This window comes from Microcaecilia unicolor, chromosome 13, assembly GCF_901765095.1.
Source record: "Microcaecilia unicolor chromosome 13, aMicUni1.1, whole genome shotgun sequence".
NCBI lineage: Eukaryota > Metazoa > Chordata > Amphibia > Gymnophiona > Siphonopidae > Microcaecilia > Microcaecilia unicolor.
Window position 1 is genome coordinate 3,355,935 of NC_044043.1, and position 24,518 is coordinate 3,380,452.

The window sequence follows — 24,518 nt, forward strand, 5'->3', positions numbered from 1 at the left end:
AGAAAATGAATGGTATAAAAAAACCAAAACGTCAATGGTTTCAGGTGTGTTTGCATGTCTAGTGACGCTTAGATGGTGACTCCGGCTGTGAACATTTAAGGCTGGTGCTGGGCAGGCTTATAAGATCTGGGTCCTGTATATGGCAATCCTAAACTGGATTCAAAAATCCTAAACTGGATTGCCATATACAGGACCCAGATCTTATAAGCCTGCCCAGCACCAGCCTTAAATGTTCACAGCCGGAGTCACCATCTAAGCGTCACTAGACATGCAAACACACCTGAAACCATTGACGTTTTGGTTTTTTTATACCATTCATTTTCTAATTAGAGATCCTCTACGCTCATCCCATGCCTTTTTGAATTCCATCACCGTTGTTTTTAATTATTCATGTATTTATGTATTCAAAAAACTTATACCCCGCTTAAACGTAAGCAGCTAACAGCATAACATACATAATAATAAAATCAAAACATACACTCAACAAATGCCTCAGATAAGAGCCCCTTTTGTACATTCTGGCTTTGGGGGTGATACACACATAACAACATTATCCCCATTATTATGACTTCAGGGACCCCGAATATTGTCTCACTGGCTCCACATTGATGTGGTCAGCTTGACAAGAAGCCACGGTTTCATAAACAAAGCACAATTTGCCAGCCACAGCGTCTCTCTAGCTGCATGGAAGACTCCCAAGAGTCCTTAGATGTTCTGGCCATGACAGTTCAGCTAGCCAGGCTTCTATACACAGTTCAGCCAGCCAGGCTTTTATACTCAGTTCAGCCAGCCAGGCTGTTCTACACAGTCCAGCAAGCCAGGCCTTGTAACCCCGTTCAACTAGCCAGGCTTTTATACGCAGTTTAGTTAGAAAGGCCTCAAAACTCACTTCAGCCAGCCCAGCTTTAAACACAGTTCCACAAGCCAGGCTAAAAATGATCCACCACCCACAACTGTCAACAACTTATCTCTTGACATCCACCCACCGGATCTCTCCTGACTATTAAGTTTTCCTTGTTACTTTGGGCTCCTCCAGAAGTCACTCTTCTCCAGTCACTTCCTCTCCCATCTCCATCTCTTCTTCCACCCCTTCTCCTTCTACGTGCTCCAATTCCTCCCATTCCATCCTCTCATTCTCCACCCTCTCACTCAGGTGTTCCACACTCTCCTCAGCTGATTCCATTTCCCAATCAGCCCCTTCTCTTTCCTTCTCCTGCCACTCAAGTTCTCGTTTGTCATGACCCCATTTATTCTTCCAGGCAGTCTGAAATCTGTGTTCTCTATGCTCCTGCCTCCTCCCCTCTTGCAGTGCATTCTGGGTTCTGTAGTTGTTCTGGTCTTGTCTTTCCCTCCCCCACAATGCATTCTGGGATCTGCGGTTTCTCTGATTCTCACAACATATAGTGCTTCATAATGCTTGTTTTGCTCCTTCAGATTGGCCACGGAAACGGAATACTGGGTTAGATTGACCCTTGATTTGCCCAAGTATGGCAACTCTTATATTCTTTTTGTTTTTGTACTTCCTGGAAATGGATCTGAATAGGGAAAGGGATGTCTTGGAAATATTCCTGGGCATTTCTTCAGCAACTGAGATGCTAAATCATGCAATCTTGCTTAGATGTCTCTGATCACTTGGATTCAGTTCATTTATCATGGTATCAACTAGGTAGGATGGAAGAAAGTTGATACTCTTGGAACTCAGCACTTTCTCCTGTGCAGTTTAGGTGCATATTTTAGAAGCATCATTCATGTTTCAGACATACATAAATCGGTACTTAGACATTCATATTGCATAAACACCAATGTCTGGATTTTACCAAGCCAGGATATACACACCTAAAATCAAAGAATGTGCAAATGATAAGGGGTAAGGTCTGGATGCCTTTTGGGTGGACGAGTGAGGGCCTAAAAAGTGAGGGGTAGATATTTAGCCCAAAATGACTAAGATAAACATTCATGTGCCATTTGACCTGTTAAGCAAAAAACAACAGGGGTGAAAGTGAAGAAAATTCCAAATGACCAAGGCAAACAAAGAGTAAGACCCGTGTTTTGGCACAAAGCCTTCCTCAGGGGTCAATATAGTTCAGATAAATCAGCACCACAGAGAGTGTAAAAACCATTAAAATACTAGAGCACAATACACAACACTACTTTCCACAGCACGCAGTGTATTGTGCCCTGGTATTTTAATGGTTTTTACACTCCCTGAGATGCTGATTTATGCACTGCTTCCACTGCATGCAAATGTCTCTCGTGATGTGGATATCCTGAAAACCTGACTGCCTGGGGTGTCTCCAGGGCCAGGTTTGGGAACCACTGCCATATAGGGTCAGACCAAAAGGTTCATCAATCCCAGTATCCTATTTCCAACATTGGCCAATCCTAGTCACAGCATAGTCAATAATGGGATAATGGAAGAAAAAGAACAGATGGATCATTCAGAGTCCCCAGTTATTTCAATCCACAATGCTAAGGATACATCCTAGCTATCAGCTGTAGAGGTTTGACCTCTTTAGGATATTACTTCATATCCAAGTTACTTTGTACTGCTCTCTTCCATTCCAGGCAGATGAATACAAAAGTTTAAAACCAAATCCAACACCTCCTCCATCTTACCCCAAGCCATTTTTCCCTAAACTTAGCAAAACGAGGAGATTTCTTTGCGAGGTGCATTTCGAATTTGTAAATTTGAAACCATAAGTTCCACCATTCCTCTTTTAATTATTCTCTTAATCTTCAATTTTTAATGTTTAATCTTCAATTTTTAATTTTTCTTCATTTCATTTTTTAATATTGCTGCAACATTTGTTGAATTCCATGTTTCTGTCAATTATCAGGCAATATCCACACTATAATGGCTAAGCTTCGCATTTCATACTAGCGGATGTGTCTTTTACAACACTTATCTGCGTGTCCAGGCGTATCTGCAACCTCAACAGGTGCCTGTTTCGCTCTTACAGCTTTCTCAAGTCTATGATTAAAATTGTCACAAAATAGGGGTGCACCTTATTGTTGAAACAAAAACAGCCCCGGTGACTATATGAGACTTTCCCTGAAAAACCTATTTGGCAGCTATCGGTTATTCTTGTCTTAAATTCTGCTATAATTGTGAGCAGCTCATTTGCATGAAATTTCCTTTGAGCATCAGTCGCTATTTCAAACTCGTTAACTTTTACCAGGGATCTCAAAGCAACGGATTTTTATGGGGACTTTTGTGCATCTACACCTCAGAGGCTTCCCAGGAGAAGATGCACTTAATGAGTGTCATCTTTTGAGGGTTTGTATTATAATCATTTAACAAACAGGCCCTTTGGTTATATTCAAATAAAAACGCATTTTGCAGAGCTTACACGGACTGTTTGATTTTAGTTAGAATTGTGCATAAAGAGTGGAATATGAAGGCGATCTCATTGGCATTACAATGGTGACAATGCAATTACCTCAGATGGCAGGCTTTGCCTGTCACATAATGGTATCCTGTCACCAGGTCAGAAAACAGATTAATGACCTTGCATGGAATGCTGTTGAAAGTCTTCCGTGGAGTGATGAGGAAATAAGAAAGTTCATTGCTCTCTGCTTTCAGACAGGATTAAGCTTCTCCAAGGGGTTCAGTTAGATATAGTGGTTATTATTATTTTATTATTAGCATTTGTATAGCGCTACCAGACGCATGCAGCGCTGAACACCTGACACAGAGAGAGACAGTCCCTGCTCAATAGAGCTTACAATCTAAAATAATACAGACAGACAAGACAATTAAGGGCGAGGCAAATGAGTAGTGGCTAGGAGCCAAAAGCAGCAGTGAAAAGGTGGGTTTTCAGCATAGATTTGAAAACAGGTAGAGATGGAGCTAATGTTTCTATAGGTCATTATTTTGGCATTTTAAAGAGTATATTATCTATACCTCATTTAGGGGCCCTTTCAGCAGTACCACCAGGCGCACCCAGGTGCTCAGCAATAATTTTGATTTTGCCGTGCACAACTTCCCTGCCTGAAAATACTTTTCTATTTTCTAGTGTGGACCCACAACGTAGGCGTGCCCAGCGGTAATTGGGCAGTGGTGTGTGCTGACCGATTATCACCGGGTTCGCATGTGAGCCCTTACCGCCTCCTAAATAGATTTGTTTTTTTTTATTAGCGTACGGCCATTTCCTGCCTCCATTAAGAAAAAGAGTTTTTACTGCTGCTGTAAAAAGTGGCCTGAGTGCGTGGCAAATCCACATGCCCAAACTACCGCAGGCCACTTTTTACTGCACTTTAGTAAACGGAGTCCTTATACAAGTGAAATCCAAAGAACAAAAGCACTGGTGGTTCCAGATGAATAAAGAGTATTAATGGTTATCACTGAGCACCGACTCCTTTTTTAGGACAACATCCTCAGTGTTTTCCATGTTAGCCTTTTACTACCTTTCTATGCAAACTCAGCTTAAGAAAAACACACTTGCATTAGCTCCTCAGTGGAAACAATGCAGACAACCCCTATTCACAATATTTGGAGCTGCAGCCTTTTCCCTTCTCTTGTCTCTTCCCCCCACCCCTTCCCCTCTCTTCTTACTGTCCTGCCTCCCATGTACTTTCCCCCCCCCCCCCACTATTCTCCTACCTCTCCTCATTTTCATTAAACACTCCGCAGTCCGTTCTTTCTTCCGAAAATGGGAATTTATTATAAAGGCCACAGCAATACAACAATTTGCTAACATACAACTTTCCTACATTACACACTATTAACATTCCTAACTGATACAACAAGCAGCAGGGCCGTGCCAACACGGTAAGCGAGGTAAGCATGGCAGGAGGGCGCCATCCTCTGGGGGGCGCCCTGCCGCACCATGCTTACCTCGCCCTCTTCTCCCCAGATCCTTTTCCTTTTTTTTTTTTTGTTTAAATTTACCTCTGTCCGGCGGCAGTGTAGCGTTAGTGAGAAGGAGGCGGCGCTCCCCCGCCCCGACGTGTCAGTCTTCCCTTCGCTCAGTTCCGCCTTTTTCTGACATCAGAAATGACGTCAGAAGAAGGCGGGACACTGAGCGAAGGGAAGACTGACACATCGGGGCAGGGGAGCGCTGCCTCCTCACTAACGCTACGCTGCCGCCGGACAGAGGTAAATTTAAACAAAAAAAAAAGGAAAAGGATCTGGGGAGAAGAGGGCGGGTAGTGTAGCGATCGTTTTCAGGGGGCGGGGCCAACTGCAGGGGGGCGCCGGAGACCCTAGGCACGGCCCTGACAAGCAGGGCTTTTTTTGAGGGGGTACTTGAGGGTACTGAGTACCGGCACCTTTTCCATTGTCTGCTAAAATTGACCCATGAACCCCAAGTTTTAATGAAAGAGCTCAGGCTCTACACATCAATTCTGCCTTATCATAGATTCTGTGACTGGTTGCAGGGGGCTTGGCTATTGTGGGGTAGGTCACTCAGTGATCACCCCACCTCTGAAGGGTGGCCTGGCATTTGAGTACCGACACCTTTTTTACTAGAGAAAATGCACTGACAACAAGTCAGTATTAACCTTCTTAACGAATACAACATCCTAGGCTAAAGTTGCCCTATGCTTTCCTTGTCATATGTCAACCCTGGATCCGCTTTGCTTTTTTATACTTTGGGAGGCCATCCTCCTTGCGCCTTACATAGCTCCTACAATATCTGTTGTTAATTAGCATGGCTGAGCCCCGCCATCCAAGCCGAAGCTTAACCACACATTGTTTTCTGCCTCGGGTCGCCGTGGCAAGCGTACCCAGGCCCCACTGTTTCTTGTGAGTTCCTGTTTAAAAGCAGGAATGGTTCCGTGATTTGCTTCCCCTATTTGGAATCCCCCACCTCCATACAAGAGTCGGGACCATCATTATTTTCCGTGCACGTCCCTCAGTGCAGAGGACATCTTGCAACAAAGGTTTACTGACGCTGAATGGCTCCCATTTCCCAATTGGCTCCCTGGATAACTCTTGCTATCCTTTGCTGCGACATTGTATAAGCTGGGATGGGCAGGAGGGTTGCTGCTCGCCCAGACACCGATTTAAATATGGCGCTGCTTTTCCTATTAAATATGGTGCTCCTGTTCCTATTCGCCCTTTCTTTTCCCACCCAGGGGCGTAGCCAGATCTCTGCGGGAGGGGGGGTCCAGAGCCGAAGTGGGGGGCGTAGTTTAGCCCGCCTCCTCCAGCTGCCGACCCTCCCTGCCACTTTCAACCCCCCTCCCGCCGCCAACCCTCCCCCGCCACTTTCGATCCCCCCTGCCGCCGCCGACCCTCTTCCGCCGCTGCCTGGTACCTTTGCTGGCGGGGGTCCCCAACCCCCGCCAGCCGAAGTCTTCTTCAGCGCCGGAGATTGGCGCTGAAGAAGACTTCAGCTGGCGGGGGTTGGGGACCCCCGCCAGCAAAGGAACCAGGCAGCAGTGGCGGCGGGGGAGGGTCATCAGCGGGAGAGGGGATCGAAAGTAGCGGGGAGGGTCAACGGTGGGGGGTCAAAAGTAGAGGGGGCCAGAGCTAAATCTGTGGGGGCCCATGCCCCCACCTAGCTACGCCCCTGTTCCCACCCCTCCCCTTCTTTTCTATTGGCCCCTAATTTCTTCCTTACCTCTTTCTTTCTTCCTTCCTCCTTCCCCCAACCTGCCTGAATCTTCTCTATGCTGGCCCCCCCCTATTCTGCAGGCCTGTGCCGATGTTGCGGCCTGCCTCTTTCCATGCATATTTCAGGGTAGCCATCTTGCAGGATATCATGGTAGGGGTTTTCACTAAGACTGCTCACTTTCCAGATAATATTATAATGCATTTTCCATATAAAACTCCTTCTCCGCGCATATCCAGCAGATAGCCAAGACCTGTCGCTTCTTTCTCTATAACATCAGCAAAATTCGCCCTTTCCTCTCTGAGCACACCACCCGAACTCTCGTCCACTCTCCAATTACCTCTCGCCTTGACTATTGCAACCTACTCCTCACTGGCCTCCCACTTAGCCATCTATCCCCCCTTCAATCCATTCAGAACTCTGCTGCACGTCTTATCTTCCGCCTAGACCGATATACTCATATCACCCCTCTCCTCAAGTCACTTCACTGGCTTCAGATCAGGTACCGCATACAGTTCAAGCTTCTCCTACTAACCTACAAATGCACTCAATCTGCAGCCCCTCACTACCTCTCTACCCTTATCTCCCCGTATGCTCCTACCCGAAACCTCCGCTCTCAGGACAAATCCCTCCTCTCTGTTCCCTTCTCCACCATTGCCAACTCCAGGCCCCGCCCTTTCTGCCTTGCCTCTCCCTATGCTTGGAACAAACTTCCTGAGCCCATACTCCAAGCCCCCTCCCTGCCCATCTTTAAATCCTTGCTCAAAGCCCACCTCTTCAATGTCACATTCGGCACCTAACCATTTCACCTCTATCCAGGAAATCTAGACTGCCCCAATTTGATTGACTGCAATTTTGTCCTTTAGATTGTAAGCTCCTTGAGCAGGGACTGTCCTTCTTTGTTAAACTGTACAGCGCTGCGTAACCCTAGTAGCGCTTTAGAAATGTTAAGTAGTAGTAGTAGTAGTTTTATACATGGAAAAAGAGTCCTATGCAGAGGATACATAAATCTAAGAACGTACATGAGATGAAAGATCATCTATACCTTTACATGGATCATACGTAGGCATTCCTAGGATACAGCAGAGATGAAGTTGCAATGTACATGAAAATTTTATTTTTAAAATTTTATATTTACAGTTTTCAATCAATTTGGGGCCCTTTTACCAAACAACGGTAAAAGGTGGTGCACAGTAGCATTGGCGAATGGGATCACCGCATGCCGAGACCACCTTTTACCATCCAGGTAAAAGTGGTTTTTAATAAGGGGTAGTAAATGGCTGTGTGGTAATTTAAAAAATTGGCATGCAAATATTTACTGCTATGCAGGAGGCAGTGAGGGTTCTGGAAGTAATCAGGCAGTGCGTGGCAAACGCATTTGTTTTAATTGTGTCTCTTTTGGTATAGAATTCCATAATTTATTTATTTATACGCTACTAACTGTGGACCCACATAACAAGGATTCCTGGTTTTTTCTTTTGTGTATCCACATATTTCTGTATAACAATCTAAAATAATCTTAATAGCCTAGACAGAGATTAAACCATAACGATATCTTCCAGATAGACTATCCCTTCTCATGTACTAATCTAAAAACCAAAGTTAAACTTTTAAACATAACTTAGTCTTCTACTGGTAACCAATGTAATTTTTTCAAGGCCAAGGCTTAAGCCCTTTCAATATTTGGGTAGCAGTATTCTGCATTGACTGGGAGAGAGCAAAACCTGCTGCTTCTGAATTCCAGCGTAAAATGTATTACAATAATCAAGGCATGTCACAATGGTTGCCTGAATAAATGTTGCCAGATTATGTTCTAATAAGGAGGAAAACAAATTCCGAACAGTAGCTGCCAAAACAATATCTTTAGTTACTGCATTGTTAATATAGTATATCTAATATTTTCGTACTAGGTTTCAGGTACAAAATGTGACCAACCAAGGCCAATGCTGGAGGTTGCAGACCAAATTTTAATTTAGGATCCAAAAAAAAGCATGGATTTCTTCTAGTTAAGGCTTAATTTATTCTGTAACAACCATCCTTGAATGGCATATAGGCAGGATTCCAAATTCGCCATATGCTCTGCCCGCCTCTCCCCTAATTTACAATATATTTGAAGAGTGTCTGCATAAAATATGAATTTTAATCCACAATTTGTGATTAGATCTGCCAACAGTTTAATACACATATTAAATAAAAGGGGAGCGAGGACTGAGCCCCAAGGAGTTCCTTATTAAATAACAACTGAATACCACAGGACTATTATGCATAAAGGCAGCAACATTTGATACCATAATTCAACTAAGGAAGCAGAATTTAAATTCCAGTTCTGCACTGATTCTTCTCAACCTAAGCAATGACTACCTGACTTCCCTGGAAAAGTTCAGATATTATAAATTAGTGTTTATTGCCTCTTTTAATATAATAAACTCAAATTGATCATGAGGAGAGTAAATTTTATAACAGGACACCTAGGCAGGAAAGATGCAATATTTGTGTGTGTGTATTTTGCAAAATAATTGCATAAGTACCAATTGTACCCCCATTCCACCCATTCCCATAGCTAGAAATGCTTACATAGAAATAATAATTTGAGGGTTCTCAGAGAGTGACTACATCAAGTTACTATTATAGGAGGAAAAAGCCTTATGAAGCTCAAAAGGTTGCTAAAAGCAACATTAGGACTGCTTCATCATTGACTTTAAAACGGCATTAAAAAACCTCCTAATACATTCCACCTGTTGTTCAATGTTATGGAAAGGTGCTCAGCTCTATCAGTATTATTCTAAAACTCTATCCACAACAGTAGTCTGACAAGCTACTTGGCTTTGAGTCGATCTTCCTTGCTCTTAGCTCTTCACACTCCTCTCACATCAACTAACAGACCATAAGCTACGGTGACCAGCGTTTCGTTGCCTACATCAGGGTTCATCGCAGTGGCTCAGGCCCATCCAGTAGCAGCATAGCTATAATGTGGCTGGCAGGGATCCCCAACCCCCACCAGCCAAAGTCCTCCTCAGCCGGTCTCCAGGCCAGCGCGTTGCTGCAGCTGATTTGGAAGCCTAGGATTCTGTTTCTTCTGTGTGAGTCATCCTGACATCCTACACCTTGAATGTGCAGGACTTCAGGACCACTCAATCAGAAACACAGAACCCTAGGCTTCCACATCAGCTGCAGCAACATGCCGGCCTGAAGAGCGGCTGAAGAGGACTTCGGCTGGCGGGGGTTGGGGTCCCCCGCCAGCACAGGTACCCGATGGCGGCAGCGGGAAGGGGGTTGAAAGGGTCGGCGGGGCCAAATCTGGGGGGCCCAGGCCCCCGTGGCCCCACGTAGCTACGCCCCTGCTAATTGGCACTCATTAGAATTTAAGCACACAACTCGCTAAGCATATTCTGTAACGATGCACACTGAACTTCTAATGCACATTAAAAGCAGGAAACCGGCCAAAGAGTCGGTTGGGCCGCTGGACGAAAATGGTGTTAAAGGGGCGATCAAGGAGGACAAAGCCGTAGCGGAGAAATTAAATGAATTCTTTGCTTCGGTCTTCACCGAGGAGGATTTGGGGGGGACACCGGTGCCGGAAAGAATATTTGAAGCGGGGGAGTCGGAGAAACTAAACAAATTCTCTGTAACCTTGGAGGATGTAATGGGTCAGTTCAGCAAGCTGAAGAGTAGTAAATCACCGGGACCTGATGGTATTCATCCCAGAGTATTAATAGAACTAAAAAATGAACTTGCGGAGCTACTGTTAGAAATATGCAATCTGTCCCTAAAATCGAGTGTAGTACCGGAAGACTGGAGGGTAGCCAATGTTACTCCGATTTTAAGAAGGGTTCCAGAGGAGATCCGGGAAATTATAGACCGGTGAGTCTGACGTCGGTGCCGGGCAAGATGGTGGAGGCTATTATTAAGAATAAAATTGCAGAGCATATACAAAAACATGGACTGATGAGACAAAGTCAGCACGGATTTAGTGAAGGGAAGTCTTGCCTCACCAATCTAATGCATTTTTTTGAGGGGGTAAGCAAACATGTGGACAATGGGGAGCCGGTTGATATTGTATATCTGGATTTTCAGAAGGCGTTTGACAAAGTGCCGCACGAAAGACTCCTGAAGAAATTGCAGAGCCATGGAATCGGAGGTAGGGTATTATTATGGATTAAGAACTGGTTGAAAGATAGGAAGCAGAGAGTAGGATTGCGTGGCCAGTATTCTCAGTGGAGGAGGGTAGTTAGTGGGGTCCCGCAGGGGTCTGTGCTGGGTCCGTTGCTTTTTAATGTATTTATAAATGACCTAGAGATGGGAATAACTAGTGAAGTAATTAAATTCGCCGATGACACAAAATTATTCAGGGTCGTCAAGTCGCAGGAGGAATGTGAACGATTACAGGAGGACCTTGCGAGACTGGGAGAATGGGCGTGCAAGTGGCAGATGAAGTTCAATGTTGACAAGTGCAAAGTGATGCATGTGGGTAAGAGGAACCCGAATTATAGCTACGTCTTGCAAGGTTCCGCGTTAGGAGTTACGGATCAAGAAAGGGATCTGGGTGTCGTCGTCGATGATACGCTGAAACCTTCTGCTCAGTGTGCTGCTGCGGCTAGGAAAGCGAATAGAATGTTGGGTGTTATTAGGAAGGGTATGGAGTCCAGGTGTGCGGATGTTATAATGCCGTTGTATCGCTCCATGGTGCGACCGCACCTGGAGTATTGTGTTCAGTACTGGTCTCCGTATCTCAAAAAAGATATAGTAGAATTGGAAAAGGTACAGCGAAGGGCGACGAAAATGATAGTGGGGATGGGACGACTTTCCTATGAAGACAGGCTGAGAAGGCTAGGGCTTTTCAGCTTGGAGAAGAGACGGCTGAGGGGAGATATGATAGAAGTGTATAAAATAATGAGTGGAATGGATCGGGTGGATGTGAAGCGACTGTTCACGCTATCCAAAAATACTAGGACTAGAGGGCATGAGTTGAAGCTACAGTGTGGTAAATTTAAAACGAATCGGAGAAAATTTTTCTTCACCCAACGTGTAATTAGACTCTGGAATTCGTTGCCGGAGAACGTGGTACGGGCGGTTAGCTTGACGGAGTTTAAAAAGGGGTTAGATAGATTCCTAAAGGACAAGTCATAGACCGCTATTAAATGGACTTGGAAAAATTCCGCATTTTTAGGTATAACTTGTCTGGAATGTTTTTACGTTTGGGGAGCGTGCCAGGTGCCCTTGACCTGGATTGGCCACTGTCGGTGACAGGATGCTGGGCTAGATGGACCTTTGGTCTTTCCCAGTATGGCACTACTTATGTACTTATGTACAGCAGCGCCCTTGTACAGGTCTTTCCCAAGTGCTAAAACCACTTTTAGCATCCATTTTTTGTCCACGCGCTAAAGGCAACATTAGTGTGTGGCAATTAAAAAAGACTAGCACCGGAGCCCTTACTCGCATCTATTTTGTAGGTGGTAAGGGCTGACGCATGAATCACACACTAATCAATTGCACTGTGTGAAAAGAGGGCACACACATTCAAAAATGTGCATTGTGTGCAGAGGATACATTCATTGAAAAGTGTGCACTTTGCACAAAGAGAGAGCACTCATTGAAAAGTGTGCACTGTATGCAAAGAGAGTGCATTCATTCAAAAGTGTGCACTGTGTGCAAAGAGGGTGCACTCATTGAAAAGTACACAGTGTGTGCAAAGAAGGAGCACTCATTGAAAAGTGTGCAATGTATGTAAAGAGAGTGCATTCATTCAAAAGTGTGCACTGTGTGGAAAGATGGCACACTCATTCAAAGTGTGTGCTGTCTGCAAAAAGGGCACACACATTCAAAAGTGTACACTGCGTGCAAAGAGGGTGCACGCATTCAAAAGTGTGCACTTTACACAAAAAGGGTGCACTCATTGAAAATTGTGCAAAGAGGGCACACATTAAATAGTTTACACTGTGTGCAAGAGGGTGCCTTAATTATAAAGTGTCCACTGTGTGCAGAAGGGGTAGTCACTGAAAAGAGTGCACTGTGTGCAAAGAGGGTGTAATCATTAAAAAGTGTGCACTATAAGCAAAGAGGGCACACTCATTAAAAAGTGTGCACTGTGTTCAAAGAAGGTGCATTCATTAAAAAGTGTGCATAATATGGACAGAGAGCACTCATGAAAAAGTGTCCACTATGTGCAAACAGGGCACACTCATTCTAAAGTGCGCACTGTATGTAAAGAGGGCACACTCATTAAAAAGTGTGCACTGTGTACAAAGAGGGCACACTCATTCAAAAGTGTGCACTTTGTGCAAAGAGGGTGCACTCATTGAAAAGTGTGCAATGTGAGCAAAGTGGAAGCACTCATTGAAAAGTGTGCACTGTGTGCAAAGAAGGCACACTCATTGAAAAGTGTGTACTGTGTGCAAAAAGGGAGCACTCATTGAAAAGTGTGCACTGTGTGCAAAAAGGGAGCACTCATTGAAAAGTGTGCAATGTGTGCAAAGAGGGAGCACTCATTAGAAAGTGTGCACTGTGTGGAAAGAGGTAATGGTTTGTTCATGCTTGTAACTTGGTGCACATAGAGTTCACTTTTTAATTAGAGTTTGCTCTCTTTGCAAAGTGTATGCACTCTTCACAATATTTGTTATAGAACAAAAAAGTATATATATGAAAACGTTATGGCTGCTTCATCCTTAAATTATAGTTCCTCATCTTATCCTCTGTAACAGTATAGATGAATGTTTAGGCTGCATTCCAATTGTCCTTTCAAAGAAGAGGCCTTAAGTCTTTTCAGCAAAACAACAAAAAGTGTGTGCTTGCCTTGGTGGCTTGGAATCTTCATTCCACTCTTGGTGCCTTTTGCCTCTTTTTTTCATTCCAATTTCCACGGGATCTTCATGCCACTCTTGAAGCTTTGGAGTGTTGTTTCCTCTGGGGCAGATGCCTGCCAGCATGCTCTAAGCAAGTTTCATTAAAAATAGAAGGAAAATTCCTCAGTTAGAATGTAAGGTTGCTTTTCTCATTGAGTTTAATGGACCAATGAACCAAAGTCCTATTGACCAAAGACAAGAATTGAAAGCTTTTGCCATGTACATCCCTAGTGGGAATTATAAGATTTGAACCCTTCCTTCACTTAGGCCCTGATGATCAAATCTCTGGCATTGCTTTGAACAGTGCTGTAAAAATACCGTTAGATCAGTGCATCTGGACTACTCTCTGATGATCAGTGCTAATGAGATGCAAATTTAGGTGTGCTGAACCAAAACCCACTTCTCCTCTTCGTCCACTTTCTATCTCAGTTGATAACACCCTCATCCTCCCCGTCTCATCTGCCCGCAACCTCGGAGTCATCTTCGACTCCTCCCTCTCCTTCTCGGCACACATCCAGCAGATAGCCAAGACCTGTCGCTTCTTCCTCTTCAACATCAGCAAAATTCGCCCTTTCCTCTCTGAACACACCACCCGAACTCTCGTCCACACTCTCATTACCTCTCACCTTGACTACTGCAACTTACTCCTCACCGGACTCCCACGTAGCCATCCATCCCTCCTTCAATCTGTTCAGAACTCTGCTGCACGTCTTATATTCCACCAGAACCGATATACTCATATCACCCCTCTCCTCAGGTCACTTCACTGGCTTCCAATCCGATACCGCATTCAGTTCAAGCTTCTTCTTACCTACAAATGTACTCAGTCTGCTGCCCCTCACTACCTCTCTACCCTCATCTCCCCTTATGTTCCCACCCGAAACCTCCGTTCACAGGACAAATCCCTCCTCTCAGTACCCTTCTCCACCACTGCCAACTCCAGGCTCCGCCCATTCTGCCTCGCCTCACCCTATGCCTGGAACAACCTTCCTGAGCCCTTACGTCAAGCCCCCTCCCTGCCCATCTTCAAGTCTTTGCTTAAAGCCCACCTCTTCAATGCTGCCTTCGGCACCTAACTCTTACCTTCAGGATATCCAGACTGCTCCAATTTGACTGCCCTTATTGAACTGACTATTCACTTGTCCTTTAGATTGTAAGCTCTTTGAGCAGGGACTGTCTCTCTTTGTGAAATTGTACAGCGCTGCGTAACCCTAGTAGCGCTCTAGAAATGTTAAGTAGTAGTAGTAGTAGTAGAATGTTGCTACTATTTGTAGATTCTACATGGAATGTTGCTACTATTGAGATTCTGTTGCTACTATTTGAGATTCTACATGGAATGTTGCTGGTATTCTACCCTCATCTCCCCTTACGTTCCCGCCCGTAACCTCCGTTCACAGGACAAATCCCTCCTCTCAGTACCCTTCTCCGCCACTGCCAACTCCAGGCTGCGCCCATTCTGCCTCGCCTCACCCTATGCCTGGAACAACCTTCCTGAGCCCCTACGTCAAGCCCCCTCCCGGCCCATCTTCAAGACTCTGCTTAAAGCCCACCTCTTCAATGCTGCCTTCGGCACCTAACTCTTACCTTCAGGATTTCCAGACTGCCCCAATTTGACTGCCCTTATCGAACTGACTATTCACTTGTCCTTTAGATTGTAAGCTCTTTGAGCAGGGACTGTCCTTTTATGTTAAATTGTACAGCGCTGCGTAACCCTAGTAGCGCTTTAGAAATGTTAAGTAGTAGTAGTAGTACTGATAGCAATGAGCATGAGCGAGTTGTTCAGGAGTGAGGAGCAGGATGGCTCTTGGTGCATGCACTGTTGTGCATTAAGCACAGATCTTGAGCACATGTCCAGAACGCCAGCAGGGGAAGATAAAGACGTGTCTGTTGTCCTGTTTTTTCACTATCCCCCCCTCCCCTTTGTACAGCAGAGTACCAGAAGACATCTAAAAAGCCCAACAAGAAATTTGTAAATTTAACATCAAACACAGCGACTTCAGGCACTCAGCCCGCTTTCCAGTCTGATCCCCCTTTCTGCTACAGAGCTGAGAAATTTATTTTCCCCTGGACTAGGCTGCAACCGTGTTAGCTCCTGATTTACTTTTTAGAGTTGGAAAGACAAAATGCTTCTGACATTTGCAAAGCTTGCAGTGTTCCAGCTGCCGCTCCATTGTGCAGCTCCTGGCTCTTGGCATTTCTGTTCCGGCTGACTCTTCGAGGATCCTCTCTTCAAAAACCCTAATGCCTGCTTTGAGCTGACGTTAGGTTTATTGCGGTAAGTGCACTCTTCTTTAGGGCACTGTTCTCTGAGCATTGCAGTGAATACAGAATGGACTCATTTTAATCTAGTTTAAATGCTATTGTACATAAGTACATAAGTATTGCCATACTGGGAAAGACCAAAGGTCCATCGAGCCCAGCATCCTGTTTCCAATAGTGGCCAATCCAGGTCACAAACACCCGGCAAGATCCCAAAAATGTATTTTATACTGCTTATCCCAGAAATAGTGGATTTTCCCCAAGTCCATTTAATAACGGTCTATGGACTTTTCCTTCAGGAAGCCGTCCAAACGTTTTTTTCAACTCCGCTAAGCTAACCGCCTTTACCACATTCTCTGGCAACGAATTCCAGAGTTTAATTACACGTTGAGTGAAGAAACATTTTCTCTGATTCGTTTTACATTTACTACATTGTAGCTTCATCGCATGTCCCCTAGTCCTAGCATTTTTGGAAAGCGTGAACAGACGCTTCACAGCTACCCGTTCAACTCCACTCGTAATTTTATAGACCTCTATCATATCTCCCCTCAGCCGCCTTTTCTCCAAGCTGATGCTGATCTGAGGCAAGTGCGTTATTTGCCACGATAATGGCTTCTGAGCATTGTGCACCAGCTCAATGGCCTCTAGTGCCTGCTTTTGCTTCTCAGCATTAGGGCCTTAGTTCTCAGTCCACTGCTTTAAATAGTAATGCACTCCTCCATTGCTTCAGGTGTCCCAATTAGGTCATAGACAGTTTGGTTTATAGGCTCACCACCATTATACCAAACAAAATAACCTCTTTCTTATATAACATTTGAGTTAGGCAATCTTCAGGCCTTGTACCCTGGGCGCTTATAGACACACTGAAGAGTTATTTTTCCCTGTCTCTCCTCATGTTAAAACAACCAATAAGTGGACATTACTATTTGCATATATCCTCTTATTCACTACCTGCTGTTCTTAATCTAAAGTTGGCCTCACGAGTCTCTAACACTGACTACATTAGAATGACTTGGGAGGCCTGGACTATCCAGAGTAAATGTAATTATTTCCTTCCTCAACAAGCCCGCTCTCTTTTCAGTTCTGATGCCAAGTGAAGCATTAGACAGCAGCTTAATCATTATTACTGATTCGACTCTCTGGGGGAGTGTAAACCTGGAAAGAAAAGGGGCCGATATAGTGAATCTAACAGCATTCAGAAAGGGAGCTATTACACCCAAGATAATGAGCTCCAGTAATACGTTAATATTATTGCAAGAAATTGTGCCGGTGTTTACAAAGAAAAAAAGTGTTATAAAAATGCTGACTAAGGAATCAAATGGTTACAAATCTGCTTTGCCTTTGTCCTATCTTCTTGATTTTGTTTATTAATTAGGCCTTACAAATGTCAGTCTGCAAGAATAATGAGTTATCTGTGAAGTAGGGATTTCACTTGAAGCACACAGTTGCGCTAAGGGTAATGGGATTTGATATATCGTCTTTCTGTCCCTAGCTCACAATCTAAGTTTTTCTATCTGAGGCAACGGAGTGTTAAGCGACTAAGCCAGAGTCACAAGTAGCTGCAGTAGGAACTGAACCCAGTTCTCTAGATTATCAGTCCACTACACGAACCATTAGGCTACTCCACTACAGTGGCGTAGGAAGGGGGGGCGTCGGCTCCGCTGGTTCCCTGCTCCCTCTGCCCCGGAACAGGTTATTTCCTGTTCCGGGGCAGAGAGAGCAGGGAACTAGCAGAGCCAACGCAGCTCCCAGTGACGTGCACTCGGGGCGGATCGGCGTTCCCGCCCACCCCCCGCTTTCGTATGGCAGTAAGAATGCGCTCGGGGGGGTGCACGCCGAGAGAGGGGTGCGCTGTGCTGCCCCCGGGAGGGGGAGTGCGCAGCGGCGACCCGCCCCGGGTGTCAGCTGCCCTCGCTATGGCACTGCTCCACTATAACCAGCAGGAAAATGCATTAAAATATGAAACATGAAGGAAGACATTTTAGAAGCATATCTGTGTGAAAATAGCAGCATTTACACATGTAGATTGAATACACGGGAATATGGTGACTTTAGAAAGCTGATATCTCTACACAGAGATGGTCAAGACACGGAGGTTTAAAGTGGGCATGTTCTGGAAATGGTTTGGGTGGACTGAAAAAGGATGTGTGTGATTCCCTTTTCTCAACAGGAATATGTGAATACTGTTAGAAATTCCTGCAGCGGCATTACCAACTGCTCTGAGGGATATACAAGTGCCAGCTACCTGCTGTTTTAGGCACGGGGTCACCACCAGTGGATCAGGCAGTACTAGCACAGACCTCTGTGGTGTCTTCCACCACCTCAGGGACTGGGAAGAAAGAAATATTTCATACTTCTTAATTGGCTCCAATTGGATCTGTAGGTGTCTAAAATCCATAAAGGTGGACAAGGATAACAAGAACCTCATGGGTATGAAGCATACACAATAAGCAAAAAAGTGAGGAACCCCCCACCCCCCCGCTAAAGAAATAATTTCTTATTGGCCATCTGGTTATTCCAAGTCCATCCCAAATATGGTGCAATCAGAGGTTCGACCCATCATGGACTGTGTTTCGGCACTACTGCCTGCATCAGGAGTCCAATCCTTTATCTACAGCAATATAGTTCAATCCAAAAGATACAGCAGAAGAAGTGTTTAGAATGCTCACCGTGCTCTTTGCCACCCAGCCCCATCACTTTGTCCACTTTTAGTTTAGACAGCTCCTCATGAACACAGTCCTCTGAAAAACTTTCAGGGACTACCACTCCTCCATTTCCATTCGTGTTTGTCTTCTGTGGTCCTGCTCCCAGCTCTTGAACTGTGAACACAGAACAGAAATATTTGTTAAGAAATTCCACCTTATCTTTATCGGCTTCTACATATTCCTTCCTTCACTTTTGAATTTACAATGCTACTTTTGCACTTCTTCCCATCACTAATATATCTAAAAACTGTCCCCCCCCCCATTTTAGCGAAAAATCGAATGTGGTGGCGGAACAATAGAATCCTACAGTAAGCACAAGGAGTCAAAAAACAGAAATGACTCCAAAAACTTCAAAGAAGAGATACTTATTAAAGGTTGAAGACTCAACAACACTGTGTTTCGGCAAATATGCCTGCTTCAGGCGTCTTTCCACTAAAGTCTGTAGAATAGAATCATTCACAATATCAATGTGACAAAAGGTGTAAATAGTCTTTAAAAAGACCTTTTGTGATCAAATTTCTGTGAAAAACGAGTGTAGTGGCATCAGTAAAGTACAGAATAAATATCTCTTCTTTGGACTTTTGAAGTCATAAGTACATAAGTAATGCCATACTGAGAAAAGACCAAGGGTCCATCGAGCCCAGCATCCTGTCCACGACAGCGGCCAATCCAGGCCAAGGGCACCTGGCGAGCTTCCCAAAAGTACAAACATTCTATACATGTTATTCCTGGGATTTTGGAGTTTTCCAAGTCCGTTTAGTAGCGGTTTATGGACTTGTCCTTTAGGAAACCGTCCAACCCCTTTTTAAACTCTGCTAAGCTAACCGCCTTCACCACTTTCTCCGGCAACGAATTCCAGAGTTTAATTACACGTTGGGTGAAGAAAAATTTTCTCCGATTTGTTTTAAATTTACTACACTGTAGTTTCATCGCATGCCCCCTAGTCCTAGTATTTTTGGAATTGCCCTACCTGAGCTGTTGTCCATTTCTCACTGTTTTTTTGACTCCGTGTACCCCCAATTTGCATATTTTCTTTCATGTCTACTCTACCAGCTTCTCTTAGCTTTTCTAGATATTGTCATCTGTCTTCCTCTTTCTGCGATCTCTTGTAGATTACAAAAGTTATCCTCTTAATCTTTACATTTTCAGTAACTACTTTTGAGAACCAAAGCTGCTTTCTTTTCTTCTTTCTTGTTGCCCTTAAAATGGCCCCTTTCAGTTCTGCTGACTGCTTTCTGCTTCTTCCAGATATTCCCATTCAGCTAACAGCTCTTTGAGGTAATCCCCCATCTGGAACAAGTTACTTATTTTGAAGTCTAAAACCTTCACTTTTGAAGGAACCCCTTCCATACCAGTCTTAACATTGAACTACAACATCTGGTGATTACTGGATGCCAGATGATCACCATTTGTAAGCACTAAGTCCAGTATGGCCCCATCCCACATGGGTTCCATTACCAACCCAGCAAATATGATACCCTAATCAATATCTGGCACATTAAAATCACCTATTGGTAGTGCTTCCCCTTTCACAGCTGCATTTTGAATGTCTTCAATTAAATCTCTGTACACTTCTTCTGCCTCTGAAGGAAGCCTGTATATCACACCAATGTAAAATCCATTGTGCAGTAATGGTTAACACATGCTAATTTAGATGTTAACAGTTTTATGCACCTTACTAAAAGAGCCCCTAGTATTTTGAACTGATTGCTGCTGTTCCTTACCCCCTCCCAGAAGCTGCATCCTTAGGCAACTGCTTAGTCTGCCTAATGGGTATTCTTGAATCCAATGCATAAGTGCAGGGTACGCCCCTGATCTGCTCACACCCTTCCCATGTGTACACCCCTGTAGTTACAAGCTATAGCTTTTGTGTGCTGAGCTTCCAAAAAAGTAACTAAGTACCGTTACCCACGTAAGCGCAAATTAGTGCCAATTAACTCCAAATATCGGTGATTACTGGTTGTTAGCACAATTTGCCAATTAACTTACAGACTAATGAAAAATCTGTGCAAGCAATTTTGAATGCTAAGCCTGAAAATGTGGCACAAGATTATAGAATGAGGGGGTTAGTGCTTTGCACTGACTGCAGCTGTTCCTTGCCATCTCCCAGAAGCTTCTGCCCTAAGCAACTACCTAGTTTTCCTAATCGGTATGTTAGCCCTGCTTCATTGTGTCATACTAAGAATATACGTAAGGACATAAGTGTTACCATACTGGGGTAGACCAAAGGTCCATCAATCCCAGTATCCTGTTTCCAACAGTGGCCAATTCAGGTCACAAGTACCTGGCAAGATCGAAAAGAGTAAAACAGATTTTATGCTGTTTATCCTAGAAATAAGCAGTGGATTTTCCCAAGTCCATCTTAATAAGCCAAACCTTTTTTAAACCCTGCTAAGCTAACTGCTTTTACCACATTCTCTGGAAACAAGAGTTTAATTACACATTGAGTGAAGAAATATTTTCTCTGGTTTGTTTTAAATTTATAACTTAGTAGTTTAATTGTGTGCCCCTCTACTCCTAGTATTTTGGAAAGAGTAAACAAGTGATTCACGTCTACCCGTTCCACTCCAGCTGGTATTTTATAGACCTATGAGTTGAATATTCTGAAGTGTGCTTTTAAGTGGATATCCCAAGTGAATGGCCACCAACGCTGCTACTCTAGTAAAAGGAAACAAACTGTTGCAAAGGATTAATTGAACAAAACAACAACCTTGCACCTACCCTTATAACTTGCTTTTACTAGGACCTAATTACTTCCTTGGCCGTGCTCACTTTACATTTATTTCAGATTCTGCTTGAAAGACAGAAAGATCAATCACTAGCCTGAAAGCTCAGCTAATAGGTTTTGTTTATGGGAATCAGAGGAGGAGGAGGAGGATAACTGTTATGTGCTTCTCTTCCTGGCTGACTTATTAGAAGCAGCATGTTGACTTCAGGATTTAACTAACCTAGGGGGCTTGGCTGAACTGCTAAACCTGTGAAATCCGCCATCTCCAGTCAATCAAAGATCGTTGTTTGTACTTGTGATGAGGTACCCAAAGGATCCTGAGCCAGAAATAAAAGCACTGTGTATGTGCACAACAAAGGTCATTCATCAGAAACACAAGAAGCTGCATCATACCGACCAAGATGGCAAGAAACGTTTGCAAGACCATTCTATAAATAACCTAGGCCAGGGGTGGTCAACCTTTATACACAGAGGGCCACATGAATTTCACTGCTATCCATAGTGGGCTGCACACAAAAAATTAACAAATGTGCCATATAATCATTGCCAATCAGCACAAACTATTACCAGAATGGTCTGTTACCATATACTTCTGTCTTTCCAACTAGTTGCTTACATTGTCAAACAAGTCTTGTCCCATTGTTGTGTCCTTCAAAGGTGTCACTGACAAGAAGGCTCTGATTAATGATACTTGTGTGGGCCATTTTCTGTGTATACGTCCCATGGTCTCACAGGTCGCATTAAATTTAATGGCAGACCACATGCAACTCACGGCCACAGGTTGCCCACCCCTGACCTAGGCACTCACATTTACACATATGTTACATATGGTAAATGTTTAGCAGCTTACTTGTATAAATGCTAGCAGGGTGCCAAAGTAGAGGACAATCAAAACCATTTTTTTTCAGTTACAGCTGAAACCAAATTAGAACCAACTTTTGTTGCTCAGTTTCAGCTAAAACCAAAACTATAACCAAACTCAACCACCCCTAATCAGTGCTGTGGCCCGTCATCCTCCCCCCCCCCCCCCCCGAACAGGAGAAACTCCGCTCCCAGGCCCCCTCCTCCAAACAAAAGCAGCTCCCCTCCTGTACCCCCACCACCACCACCCATAGTCTTTCCCCCTGTGATACTGTAAGCGAAGGGAAGGCTTGGACTTTTCATAAAAATACAAACTGTGGGTACTGGAAAGGTCAACAGGAAAACTTTATTTTTGTACTAAAGGAAAAATCATGCAACAGTCTTGCAAGGTCACTGCTTGAAGTCTTAGCAGCCATTTTGAAGCGGTGCTGGCAGTGTGCGGGCAATGGCATTACCGGGCACGAAAGATGCCACTAGACCACCAGGACACGATACGGTAGGGGAGGGGAAGTGGATCATGGATGGAATGTGGGTAGGAGGTGAGGGAGGCTCTCTTTGTGGAGGGGGGAAGGATTAAGGTGACTGTGTGGCATGAGGGTGGGGAGGAGGTGAGGCAGAGGGTGTGGTGGGGTGGATGTATAACAGGATGGGGAGGGGAGGGGAGGGGCGTGGCTATTAGTGTCCTCTTTTTTGTCAAAGCAAATATGGTAACCCTAACCTTGGCACCATGCACAAAAACAGACAGACGCTCAACAAATATGAAACAAGGGATATGAAGGCAAAATATTGACCTGGAATCCTAAAAAAGTCAGACTTGCATATATACCTATTATTTACTTGCTCGCAGCCCTCTGTTTCCTCCCAACCCCAACAGCCTCCCATGGCTTTTGGATGGTATTCACTGTTCAGACACTGAGTGTTCCAAGCCTCAGTCTGGTGTACCGGCTGCCTCTCTGGGCATTCCAAGCCTCATTCGAGTGCTCCAACTGCCTCTCTTCACATGTTTCAAGCGCCTCTGTCAGTGTATTCCAAGCCTCAGTCTGGACTCACCAGAGGTTTTGACTACACTCCCATGGGAATCTCACAGCAACGTCTTCCATACCTGCAGGAATCCTGTGGTTTCCACTGGATGCCCACAATCCCTATTCCCATGCAGATCTCTACTTGAAATACATATATTTTTTTGAATGATATGTTGTCCAATGCTCCTCTGTGACAGATGGGTGGGGGGGGGGGGGGGGGGGGCTGAGAGATGAGTATTTAGTACATATGCTCAGGTGCTGTGTGAGCTAAGGAGTCCATGGGAACCCTTTCTGTGGAGTATGTGCACTGTTGCTGGGAGATGGGGATGGGCATGGGAGTAAAGAGGTTTGTATTTGAGTGGCTGCATGTAGTTTTGTGAGCTGCTGCATAAATCCCGGCAGCCTGCCCGTCCCAAACTATTCCCCGATGTTCAGTGCCAGTGCCCGGACATGGCTCAGCACTGAATATCGGGGCCCGGGGGATAATTTAGCCAGCAATGATCAGCCTTTAATAAAATGCTGACTACCGCCCGCCAGCTGAATATCGCAAGGAGGGGGGGATAATGTTTATTGGTGTAATTCCTGGGTAATTGTCCCAGTTCTCTTGATGTAATGGTTTTAGCGGAATATAAGAGATGTGATCAGTGCTTTTTTTTGTGCCGGTATGCGAAGGTACGGCGTACCGGCACCTTTTTTCTGGGGCTCGCCTGCTCGCTCCCTGCTGTTTGCACCCGGCTGATCCCTGCCTCGTAAAACTTTTATTTTTTCGCAAACCGGAAGACTGAAGAAAGAAAACAAACAGCAGACAGGCTTGCCTCCTTCCATCGCGTCGGCCGCTTCGTTTCCCTGCATTCTCAGCACATCCCGCCCTCCTCTGATGTCATTTCCTTTCCTCGAGGGCGGGACGCGCTGAGAATGCAGGGAAACGAAGCGGCCGACGCGATGGAAGGAGGCAAGCCTGTCTGCTGTTTGTTTTCTTTCTTCAGTCTTCCGGTTCGCGAAAAAATAAAAGTTTTACGAGGCAGGGATCAGCCGGGTGCAAACAGCAGGGAGCGACCAGGGGAGGGTGAGCAAGTGGGGCTGGGGGTGTGTGTGTGGGCAAGTAGGGCTGGGGGTATGTGTGTGTGGGCAAGTAGGGCTGGGGGTATGTGTGTGTGGGCAAGTAGGGCTGGGGGTATGTGTGTGTGGGCAAGTGGGGCTGGGGGTGTGTGTGGGCAAGTGGGGCTGGGGGTGTGTGTGGGCAAGTAGGGCTGGGGGTATGTGTGTATGGGCAAGTGGGGCTGGGGGGATGTGTGGGCAAGTGGGGCTAGGGGTGTGTGTGGGCAAGTGGGGCTGGGGGTGTGTGTGTGGGGGCAAGTAGGGCTGGGGGTATGTGTGTGTGGGTAAGTGGGGCTGGGGGGCTGGGCAAGTGGGGCTGGGGTTTGAATGATCTCGGGGGCAGGTGGAGGCTGGGGCGAGTCACTGGACATTGAAGGGAGGGGGAGGATAGGGGGCAAAAGAGAATCGCTGGACATGGAGGGGATGGGATAGTAGGGCAGGGGAGAGAG